The following is a 12705-nucleotide window of genomic DNA, read 5'->3' on the forward strand; positions in this document are numbered from 1 at the left end:
TCTCCACCTCTCATTTCCCTTCTTATATCCAGTGAAGCTTGGTAGCACAGGACAATGCTCCTGTTTTTAATAGCATCTCCAGCACAATTTCATTTTTTTTTCCTGTATACTAGCTAAACAACACGGATAGACTCTCATTTTGTGGCATTTATGTGAATTTATTCCATAAACTCTTACAATCTTTACGGAAATATCATATTTTATATCATTAATCTGGCATGAGAAAAAAAAAAGTAACAATCATCAGTATGACAGTGTCTTCATATAATTGTCACCTAATATATAAAAGATATACCCATTCTTGCTGGGAATATGTTGCTTATTTTCTCAAAATATTAATGTGACAGGCCAGTCACTTTAAATGGTGGTTTGTCACTGCAGCAGAGCAAATATGACCCTCATTGAAATCAGTTTTATTAATTAATTGAGTCTAGTTTGGAAGACTACTTGGGTCTGAAATAGTTGACTACACATTACAATCTAAGATTGAGACCCCTCCAGAGTGACTAAAGAAAACAATACACTGTTTAAGTAAAAGCATTAAGCACTGACCATTCAGCCGGACAGTATACAGGACACCATGTAAAGATATGCACATTCTATGTTTTACATTTTACTAAGATTGTGTTGCATATAATTATGTTGAGTGGTGGGAAAATTGATCCTAACAAGAGTAACATAGGAAGTTAGTGTTTGACTAAGGACTACACTAGGTGCCCCATTCACAAGGCATCCTTGGTTTCCTGTCTTTTTTTCCCTCTCTCTCCTCTCTTTTCTGCTCTCTACCCACTACCCCCTACCCCCCCCCCCCCCCTTTCCTTTCCTCCCACGGTAAGTTGCGTGGCCAGGTGGGAGAGAATACCACCTCTGCTATATTCTGTTACACCATCATTGATAAAAGTGGTACCAGTAGTGAAATGCCGTGTCAAAGAAATTCTGTCAGTTGTGTGACTGGCTAACTATGTTTCCATTGAGAAACACCAATGAACAAAAGGAACTCTTGGACACATGAAGCCACATTAAGTGACACAAGGGGATCTTGATAAAGCCACCTCTGCCCTCTTTTGTTGAGGTTAATTAAAAAAAAAAAACACAGCCCTTATACCCAACAGAGCCATGAACTGACAAATTGCACTGCCTCAGTGTATTTTGGTGTGAGCACATTTTATCTGTTACTTCAAATTTGGTAGTACAGATGGAGTACGAGTGTGATTTATTGAATCATCCATTGGCTTCGCTATCATTGTAAGGTTACCCAACAAACAATATGAGAGCAGAAAAATGGCAACTACGGGGGAGATGCAGGAATAGTTGGCTAAGCTGACATTGGCATTGCAGCAACAGAAGGTGCTCTTTCCACAGAAGAAAATTAAGATCCACCCTTTCAATGGGACTGATGATGTGATAGGAAGACAGTTGGACAACTGACCCGGCAGATTGTCCAATAGGTCTCAGAGGGATGATTAGTCAGTAGCCCAGTTTGGCTACACTTTGTTGGGAGTTGACACCAAAATGGAAGGGGAGATGGGGGCACCAGAAACAGAGGCTGCCCTCAAAGAGCAGTTCCAGAGTGGGCTTTGCGACACAGTGCTAAGGAGAGAGGTTAGGTGCCTAGTCAGGGGCAGCTAGTCTTGGGCTTTCCTTCATAGAGGTCAGGGATTGGGCTCTGAAGATGGATGAAGGGGAGAGCGAATCATCCACCCACTGCCATCAACCAGATGCCCGTCAGATGGCAGCAACTGTCAAGATTGGGAAAATTGTGGATGGCCTCCCTGCAGCTACAACGTATCAAGCTCCAGATGCAAGTGCTCTGGGATCACATCCTAGCGGGAAATCCTACATGGAAGGTTGTCAAGGTTGGAAGATAAAGATGAAAACACACAGTGGAGATGGGTCCTCAGCTGTCAAAAAAGAAATTGTGTTTTGACACAAGGTAACTCAAGCCTCACAGAAGAGGAAATGCTCAGCCATGTCCAAAAAGGGGGAGAGTCCTCACTAAGTACTCCCATGAACTCATCTGTCTGATGGAGACATAAAAAGTGGCTTAGAAATTAGGACAAGTGCGAGACCATGACATCACAATTTATGAGAGTCAGCAATCAAGACCATTACTGTGAACTCTTCTGTAGATCGAATGAAAAACCATCAACTTTCTTCCAGCTGAAAGACTGGTTCATCTAATGGCAGTAGCCTGGTGATTAAAGAAGGAGGCATATGACTGCCAAGAAGGCACCTCCGGTCCTGAAGAAATCTGGAAAGAGCTCAAAACAAAAGGCTCGGTCTTCTACAATAAAGAGATGCAAGTTTTGTTGTCAAGTGCATGAGATTTATGAAGAAGAAAGAGTGTTCTGCTTGGGAGAGGACATGTACAGCATGCAAACAGTGAAAGCAGAACTGGACAAGCTGCAGATGCAGAGTTAAGCTATAATAGAACCTATCAATTCTCCAACTGACTGTGTGAATCAACTATCAGTTGCTACAAACGAGTCTGCACCAGTGCAACTGTCTTGATCCACAACCACTCAATGAAGCACTCAAATAGGGACATTATCCACTTCCAGTACTTGATGACATCCTGCTGTCACTGGCTTCAGTTTGTACCCTTCTCTGCTTGTGACCTCCAAGATGGATACCTACATGGTCCACTGGATGAAAGTCAAGCAGACTGACTACCTTTGCAACTCCTTGGGGGAGGTACATTAGAAACCACTTAGACTGAATGTGAGCAGCAAAGTCTTTCAGCATTGACAACACCAAGCTCTTCAAAGCTTTTAGATGGTGTCAGATGCGTTGCAGACGACATCATTGTATAGGGATCCAGTGATCCACAGCATGATGACACGCTGCACAAACTACTAAAAAGGTGCCAGGAACTTTATGACAAAGTGCCAGTTTAATGTCAGAGAAATACCTTTCTTGGCCACATAAGCCGGGTTCACACTTACAAAATGGTGGGATGACGATCGCGCTCCATATCTCAAGATTTTTTGCAACCGTTCACACGCTCCAAATTAGTGGGATAGCGATCACGCTCGGAATCACGAGTTTTTTGCAACCGTTCACACGCTCCAAATTAGCGGGATAGTGATCACGCTCGAATCACGAGGTTTTGCAACAGTTCACACATACAGAATTATTGATCAAGATAACAGCAAAACCTGCAAACTGGGTCACACAGCGCACTTCTCTATCACTGCCTGCGCACGCTTCTCTTTGCCCATTGTTTTTTGCGCGTCAGTAGTGTGGTTCGCACGCTGTTGTTGTGGTGCGCCAAAGAGGTTAAGGACCTCTTCGCAGAGGCTTCACTGTCGTGTTGTGCGCATTGCATGATGGGATATAAACACTCGAGATTCTAAACCCAACCGTTCACACGTACCAGCGCAGGGCAAATTATCCCGCTAATTGAGGAATTCGCGCAAGATTTCTTAGGATTAGCATCGCGATGCTTATTGCGCTAATTTTCTGGTTTTTTCTATCCACACGTGCAAAAAACTCGAGATACCGATGGCGATGCAAATCTCGAGATTTGTATCCCGCTAATTGGTGTAAGTGTGAACCCCCCTTTTGTATCTGACTCAGGATTGAAGGTAGACTCCTCAAAGGTCAAGGCAATACTCAACTTGGCTCCTCCCAAGAACAGAGATGATGTGCACCGAGGCTTATTGAATTACCTAGCAAGATACCTGCATCATCTGCACAACATGATGCAACTGCACAACATGATGCAACTCCATCAATGAACTTATATGCAATGACATGTCATGGACTTGGGATGCAATCACAATGGTCACAATGGTGCTGCAGGGATGCTCAGGCCAGCAAAAGAATCAATGTATTGACCAAAAAAGAATCAGGAACTAGCAGATTGGATTCAGACCTGTGGAACATGTCACACAAGAGACCATGGGAAAAGATAGGTGTACATCATTTCTGTCGTGGCAAGGGCACCTACATCATTGCCATCTGCTACCAATCCAACTTTTGGGAGAAAGACAAGCTACACAAAACCAATGCTGTGGCAGCAATACTTGCTGTGTTAAAACAACAAAGGATCTTTTTTGATGGAAGTGTAGTTCAGGCCTAAAAATTATTTAAGTACAGATCACAATCACAATGGCTCTGTGTGGAATTGGGAAAAGTAAATGTTTCGTCACTCATGACAAAAATCATTTGTAACCACTTATGTCTTATACAACCCATGAATATGTAGTTTATTTCAAAATAAAGATATACCTAAACTATGTCATGTAAGATAAGTTTCCAAACAGAAACATATTATTACATTTGGAGGAAATGGTTTTGCACATTTTGTTCATTCTGCAGCTTGTCTATCGTATCCAAAAACATATTTCCACTGACTGCTTCTTCAACTATCTCTGCATTTTTGCCAAGAATCAGTTCCTGCTTCTAACAGTATTTTCTATGGCTTTGAATTCCAATCAATTGATGCACAGAATTCATTTCACTTTGGTGGAAAATCGGATTTCCATATTCTGAAACGACTTAGGACTATATATAAATTCTGCACCCACACATCTGCAAAGTTTGAATACAAAAAGTAATATGACTGCTCAAGTTAATAACATGTTACCACAGGCAATTGAAACAACATGAATAGTTATGAAAAAAAATACCATGACAATAAGTCTCGGGTGCAGTGACATACTACTGAAAGTAGTTTATTTCTTAAAATATGCAACTCTGTATGAAACAACTTGCACTACATATCTTGCACAAAACCAAAGTCTTCTGACATATGAAATTGCACAAAGGTCATGTGACCGTTTGCTGTTTGCTAGATAAGTTTGCTAAAATATACAGCAGTGTCCACAAAAGTATGGGATTGCACATGAAACTGTAAAAGAACCTTGGCTGATCAGATAACATTTTGTATCTTTCTGTAATCTATCCACTGATCAATTCCTCAAAGAAACATGAATTTAGTTGGATTGGAATCTCCATGTTGGTGATGTGTTATGTTTCCAGCAAAACGCCATCTTTCTCTGACATGGGAGGAATACTGACAAAGCCAGAGAGGCGGTCAGCCAAATCATCCAACCGTTCTCCCTGCTCTGTCCTCAAATCTTCCAGCTCTTCCTGCAGTCGCCTCACTCCTTCTCTCAATCGAGCGATCTCTGCATTCACTTCAACAACATTGACAGGCGGCAGTTCACTATGCAATCCTCTGTGCTTGTTGGCAGCTGCCGGTTTGTAGGCGAATCTCACACAGCGGAGAGGCACGCTCGCTCGACTCCGCCCATGCTCCTTCCCGACTGCAGCAAGTTTAGTGCGGACGATGTTCTCGATTTCAGCCTTCCGCTTTGCTGCATCAGGATGATCTGGTATCTGCGTAAATATAGATATTAAAGTAAATGGCATTTTGGTGGAGCATTTAAAGACCATTAGAACTTTCTAAATGTCACAGGGAGAGTTTGTTTAGCAAAACATTGAGTGCCAAATATTACATTACCCCTAAGAGATTACATTCAGATCAATAGATGACATGAATTTAATACTGTAAATCCCATGTTTTAATATAATATGATACAACATTTCAATGTACAAATCATATATCAAAATCTGGTTTTATTATCACAACTGCAATGTCTATGTACAATTTGAATTACACACACAAGGAAAAATGATTATACAGAAAAAGAAAAATAACACTATGCTAAATCACATTAATTGCATAATGTGGTTCACGCGTGTTAGCTTGGTTCCACAGAAATGGCTGTAAAAAGATAATCAAGTTCATTGACTTGGAGAAAAGAAAGCTTTCATAAGACTGTGGAAAAAAATGCTGAGACTGTTGAAGACTGAATAAAACTTCTTTCCCTCTCATCCTAATGTCTCTAGTGTCAGCGTTATATTTTTTTGTGTTAAGTCACACCATATTTTTAGGAATGTGATGTACATTGTACCATCATCTTTTTTAGGATTTTTTTTATTAACATTTTTTAACATAATGCCCAGGAATTGTCTTCACACTCACTTGTGCCCTCATCTCTGCAGCAGTTGGCAAACTTTGGATCCGAGATTCAAGACCTTCCAGCTGCCTGCACAGTAATGCCTGGAGCCGACAGAGCTCCTCCATCTCAGGATGCCTCTCTCCCAGAGGAAGACCGGAACGGAGAACTGGAGGAACGGCTGGAAGTGTCACATTGTCTGCATCATCTCTGGCAGATATCTTGGCCTCTTTGACGCTACTCTGATGCCAAGAATTTCACAAAGAAATCAACGAAATGACTTATTAATATTCACAATACAGACTAAAATTTACAACACCTGACATGTCTGCAGTGTTTGGATCAGAGTCTCATAACCAACCCTCTTTAAGATTTCAGAGTCATTGGATGCAATTTCAAATCAGCCTACACTGAACATTGTTCTCATTCACATCAATTATCATTTGATCTTTTGTTGCCATACATACGATGACACTATACTTCATTGCACATTATGCTACATTACGATACATTAATGCATTAATGCATCAAACATACATCCGTTCTTCCACTGTGCTAAAGGTCACACTGCACATTTAAGTGTAATTTCATGTCCATGATGAGACAATGCGATATGAATTATGACAACCATCTATTATTGGGAGTCTATGTTTTCAGTAAGGGAACGTAATTATATGAAACAATATAATATCAGAAAATCTTGACTTTGCCACACAACCATGGTCTTGTAATGACACTAATCATGTAATATGTGCAACATGTTCTCAGCTATGTAGTCAATATCTCCACCAGATGGCAATATATGTGCATCAGTATTTCCCTCTCAAAAGCCTCATTCACAAAACTGTGATATCGCCATATTCATTGTAATAATGGCAATGTAATGTACTGGGCAATGTGAGTGAAGGTTCATTTATAACTGTGTTTACAATGTCTTCTTCACCTCGTATAAATGCTAGAAATGACATCTAAACATGCACTGTAAAGTGGACTTGGTTGATTTATTCTTTATTTTTCCTTGGTTTGAATTATACTGTTTCATTATCCAGTCATATCAACAGAGAGAGCACATCAAAATGCACTGAAATATCGAGTCCAGGTAGGTCAAAGCAAATAAATTACGCATGATGCATGAATCAAAATATTTAGGAGCATTCTTGATGCAAGAAATAAAAAAAAAAGGATATATGAAAGAAAGGACTACACCTTCTGGGCAGAGAACTATAACATAAGTTGTTGTTGTTACTGTTGCTGTTGTTGTTGGTGGTGGTAGTGGTGTTCTCGCTATCATTTCTGAACTGATCAAAGCCATCTCGACATCACAATCAATATCTTGCTCACAACCCGCAACCAGTATTTATGTTCCACTCACCATCCACTGCCAGAAGACCGGTTCTAGTTCCCTCCATGTCAGACAGGACTGAAGAAATGATGCATCTATCTCCATGTCTTCCAGATACTGCATTGACAGTATCCCAAAAATGTGTAATTCAAATTAGGGGGAAAATGAAATGAAATGAAGATTCTTATTTTCTTGAGGACATTTCTGAAGAAAGTTTATTTGGAAGCATTATGCAACACCTATGGCTCAGTTTCTTTTGCAGGCTTGTAGTTGTTTCATACAATGTATCATCGCCTTAGACCACTGTCACAGGCATACATTCAGCATGAGCATCTTTTTTATGTTAATTGTCAAGATTACCAGTACAGGCTTGTTGAAATTGATAGATGCATTACATAACTAAATATCAAGGTAAAGGCTAAATCTCTAACAAACTGAACAAATGTTTTCACTCTACCAGTACATGTATATCGATATATTTTTATATTTCTGAGTTTCTTCCTCTTTCTATGAATTTTCAACAAACCACTCACTCATTCATTTTTCATTCATGTGTTCCCCATTCACAGTATTCAAAATCATATATTTAATTTACACAATTAATTGGTTTAGTTAATAGGTAATTCAATAACTTTTTTTTTTCATTCACTCATTCTTTAACTTTAAATTCACACATCAATCGCCCATCATGTACCGGTAAACCTTCAAAATGAATGCATAGGAATATATATGAATATGTAAACATCCAAGTGTAATAGGAGGCTGCTTTATATTACAATTGACTTGCAACTGAAATCATAGTCTGATACACCTTTTACTTTGTATACACACAAACTTAAAATGTACACAAACAGCAACAGCACAAACAGACAGATAGACACACACACAGACATGTGCCAGTACTCACCTGTTTCATGTGCTGAGGATGTCTGAGGAGAAACGTCTCCCAGGCTGTAAGGTGCTGTAGTCGCTGGGGACAGGTGCTAACCCCTTGTGTGGCCTCGTGCACTCGATGCAGGTAGGAGCAGAGGGCCTGCTGCTCCCAGTGCAGTGACTTGATGGTGAGCCTCAAGCGTCCCATCATCCACACCAACAGCCTTGCCTGGTCTTCAGCGGAGGAGCCTTTAGAAGCCTGTGAAACAGAACAAAGAAGAATGAAACTTTCTTCTTCAACGCTTTGCATGAAACCTAAGGCTCATAGATCTTGACAAGATAACACAATTAAAATTTTACCAGCAGGTAGAAAAAATGAACTATATTGTACATCTAATCTCTTTCAATAATTCATTGTTGGTGATAAGGTGTCATCTTCTCTAATACTAAATTCAATCTGGCATGATATCTCAATGATTATCTAAAAAAAAAAAAAAAAAAAAAACTTCTTCTTTGCAAGCACAAATATGGGTTATCCACTATGTTTTTGGTTTCTCACAACTATTTGATGTATGAAGTATATAAAAATTCCTTTCCGAGTTGGTTTCTTAGAGATAAATTATCTCAAAGTATCAAGAAACTACAAAATATTAACACATTCCAGTTTTAGAAATACAAATAACTGTATATACTGTAAATGTGGAAAGAAATAAAGGAGAGTCCTATGCTCTACAAAATATTAACACATTCCAGTTTTAGAAATAGAAATAACTGTATATACTGTAAATGTGGAAAGAAATAAAGGAGAGTCCTATGCTCTCGGTTAATCAAATGCAAAGGATGTGGCAACATCAAAGCTTTGGAGCTCAGGTGACATTTGTACCGTGTCAGAAGCTATGATGAAGAATAAGTAAAAATACCTACCTCGCATGTACATACACACATCCCTTACATACGAAATTACTAACCTTATGTCCAAATTTGACAGGAGACCCATGCAAAAACAACACTCAAGATATGGCATAAGGCACAGTACACACCTTCTCTTTCTGAACCATTCTCCCTCTAGTCGATTGATTTTTGTGGAGATGTAATGTACTTGAAGGAAGAGACCTGTTGAGAAGCTGCGTCTTCACTTGGTTGTTGAGAAAATTTGTCCTTGCAAGCAGCCAGCCGACTGCCAGTAACAGCTCTCTGGCACCGATATCAGTATCAACATAGAATTCTGGGCAGCTGTACCCACTCTGAAGCATAAATGATTTTATCTTGTCCCTATTTTGATTTGATGTAGGCTCTCCTTGGCTAGATGGTATCGGTAGATTTAATTTCAAAAGTTGTCCCAACAAAGCCCATAGTGGAGGAACCTGAAGTTTCAGAGAGACACACAAGAGAAGGCACATCTGGTAAGCTCTGTTACCAAATGAACCAATAATCACGAAGGGACAGTTTCATGTTCCCACATAGTAAGCATAACTTACTCTAAAAGTTTGTGCACTGTCAATCCTTGTCTGATATGAGGCATGTATGTAATACGTAGGACTGAATATGAATATGACATTTTTTCAGACATATATTCACTACTTCTTGTGATTGTGAAATCCTTGTCAGCTTCCTCCCTCCTCATTGTTCAGATAACAGATATATGGTAATTGATATGCTGTAAAGCTTGCAATAGATGATCACTGTTTGAAATGTGCATACCTACAAGATCCTGGCAAGGATGACACAAATGAACAGTGAACATACATTTGCACATGGAGTATTTTCATTTCTGGCAAACACAATGATACAGTCTATTCAAATATCAGTAATACATTCATTGTATGTGATCATTACTTTTGCACTGTTCTAATGCACTGAGTATGTTTGTTTTTATATAAATTCTATACAAACCTTTATTTAACAATACTGTAAAAATTGATATTTTCGCGTGACTAATTTTTCGCGCTTGGCCGGGTCAGAAGAGTTTCGCGTGTTTTTAATTCCGCGGAATCAAGACATCACGCACAGGCACATATGGCAAGCAAAAGTATTCGCGTGCTTTTATTTTCGCGCTTGTTTCTGGTTGCGCGAAATGCACGAAAATTTGAACACCGCGAAAATTTCCACTTTTACAGTATAAGAACAGATGATATTACAAATATTTATCTGATGATAAAAACTCAGCAAAATAACGCAGGTACAAACACATCTTCTGTTTTCGACAAGTGTCATCGAAATGCAAATACAGCAGTTTTTGGAACATTAAATCAATAACCATGTTGGACATCAAATTCACAGACTATTGATAAACCGTGATATGTGAAAGACTCAAGAGAGAATATTTATGATAGAAATGTTCTATTCGGGGAAATAGGTATTAAATACAGAATAGGTGTAGTTGACAGGTGTTTGTCATTTATTCAACAAGCAGGAAAGATATGGAATGAAGTATTTAAGTGACCACATAAACTTAATACTAAATAATAGTGTATCTTCCAGTTTTATACCACACAAGCCTCAAATTAACTAAAATAAAAACAACCAAACAAACCACCTACTGCCTCTTGATGATTAAACTTTGCCTGCCGAAAGATCTCTGGGGTTATCTTCGTGATGATACTGTTGGAGTTCAGGATGTGACAAACAGCACCGATGGCATCTTTAGCCTGGTTGCGTCCAGCACTTGCCTGCTTTCCTGATTTCATCTCTCAGTCCTAAAAAGAACAATTTTAGAATAAATGAACTTGTTGCGAATCCAGAAGTAAGCATGATCACATCAACTGCATAATGTCACTTTTATAGTTCAATTTGATATTGACAAAATTTAATACAAAAGATTGTGTACAACACTCAGTCATTTGTCTTTCCCCTGCTACAGTGCCTTTCAAGTTCCAATGAAAGTGAACTGTCTTAACAACAGGACTTTGTGTACAAGCATTTCATTGGATCTTTCCTGCACCTTGGCCGGGTTGATGACTTGTAGTGTAGACTCTCAACATGAGTTTCAATAAGGGCTAGCTGCCACAGACATAATTACTTACTTAATCAAAGTTGACTTCCATTTAGTTACTGATATCTGATTATGTAAAATATCTCATGTTTCTCAGTATCTTATTAGACTACACATTCACACTATACAGTCAAGAGAAGTGTCATACATACAGGCTGTTATTATTATTATTATTACTACTACTATTATTATTATTATTATCATTATTATTATTATTATCATTATTATTATCATTATTATTTATTACTATTATTTATTCAGCTTGCAGTCACAAATATCACTTACATTTTCAAAAGAAACAAAAACCCAGCATCAGTGCTTTAAAATAGTTCTAAAATGCAAGATAGGGATAGAAACGAAAAACAGTTCTGTAAAAATTTGAATCCGTATAATCGATGTTAAAGGTCCTGTTTACGTTTGGGAACAGTGATTTAAAAGATTGTCAAGATATGACATTTAATGCATATGTGTAGGTCTGTTGTACCACAAAGCATCTTATCATCTAAAATTTTCACGATAAAGCCTAAAATATAAGGAGATATACTGTACTTTTCTCAATAAACCATAACTGTAGATGGTTTAGTCTGGAAACATTCTTATTATAACTATTGTTCACATTTGGTATATTTAACAATACTTAACATTGATTTTACCGATTCAAATTTTTACAGTGGTTGTTTCTATCCCTAACTCACATTTTAGAACTATTTTAAAGCACTAATGCTGGGTTTTTGTTTACCTGCAAATGGCAAATTATGCCTTTAAGTATTGCTAAATACACCCCAAAAAAAAGAGGGAACAATAGTTAGAATAAATAAAAAAAATGTTTCAAGACTATAAAAACCATCTACAGTTACGTTTACGGTTAAATGAGAAAAATACTCATATCTCGTTATATTTTAGGCTTTATTGCAAAAATTTAATACGGTAGGATGTTTTATGATACAAACAGACCTACACATAGGGTCTATGCATCAAATGTGATATCTTGAAAAATTTTAAATCACTGCTCCTAAAGATAAACAGGATATTTAAAATTACACAAAACACTTCACAACATATTTCCAATTTTATACTGGTACTTTACTACTTAGGCCCTATCTACATAAGTTTGAATTAAATCAGTAAATGAGATGAGAGGCATTGATATTTTCATTAACTTTTAATCATCGCTCAAAACATCTAATTCTTTGACTGTGTGCCTCACGAATTTGCGATCAACAAGGCATGTGCCGCAGTGTAAGCACAATTAATCTGAAACTGACTGAAGTTGGCCATTGACTAACCCCGCAGCGGGACACGGTACGTGTCACTGTTGCCTTGGGGTCCCTGCCGGACCCTGGTGCCGTGCGGTTAGCCATCGACCATCTGAATTCTGATAGACATCTGGTAGATTTTGTAAATGTAGAGTAATTGTCGCAGTTTGGAGCCGTGTGCTCGTTCACAGAAGGTACAACATATTCGGCAATATACCGCTAAACACAGCAACGCAACGCACTCTATACATGCATACCACACTACCAATAAAA

Source organism: Diadema antillarum, unplaced genomic scaffold (genome assembly GCF_040938485.1).
Source record: "Diadema antillarum isolate AM-2024a unplaced genomic scaffold, OU_Dant_1.0 seq00000456_RagTag, whole genome shotgun sequence".
Lineage (NCBI taxonomy): Eukaryota > Metazoa > Echinodermata > Echinoidea > Diadematoida > Diadematidae > Diadema > Diadema antillarum.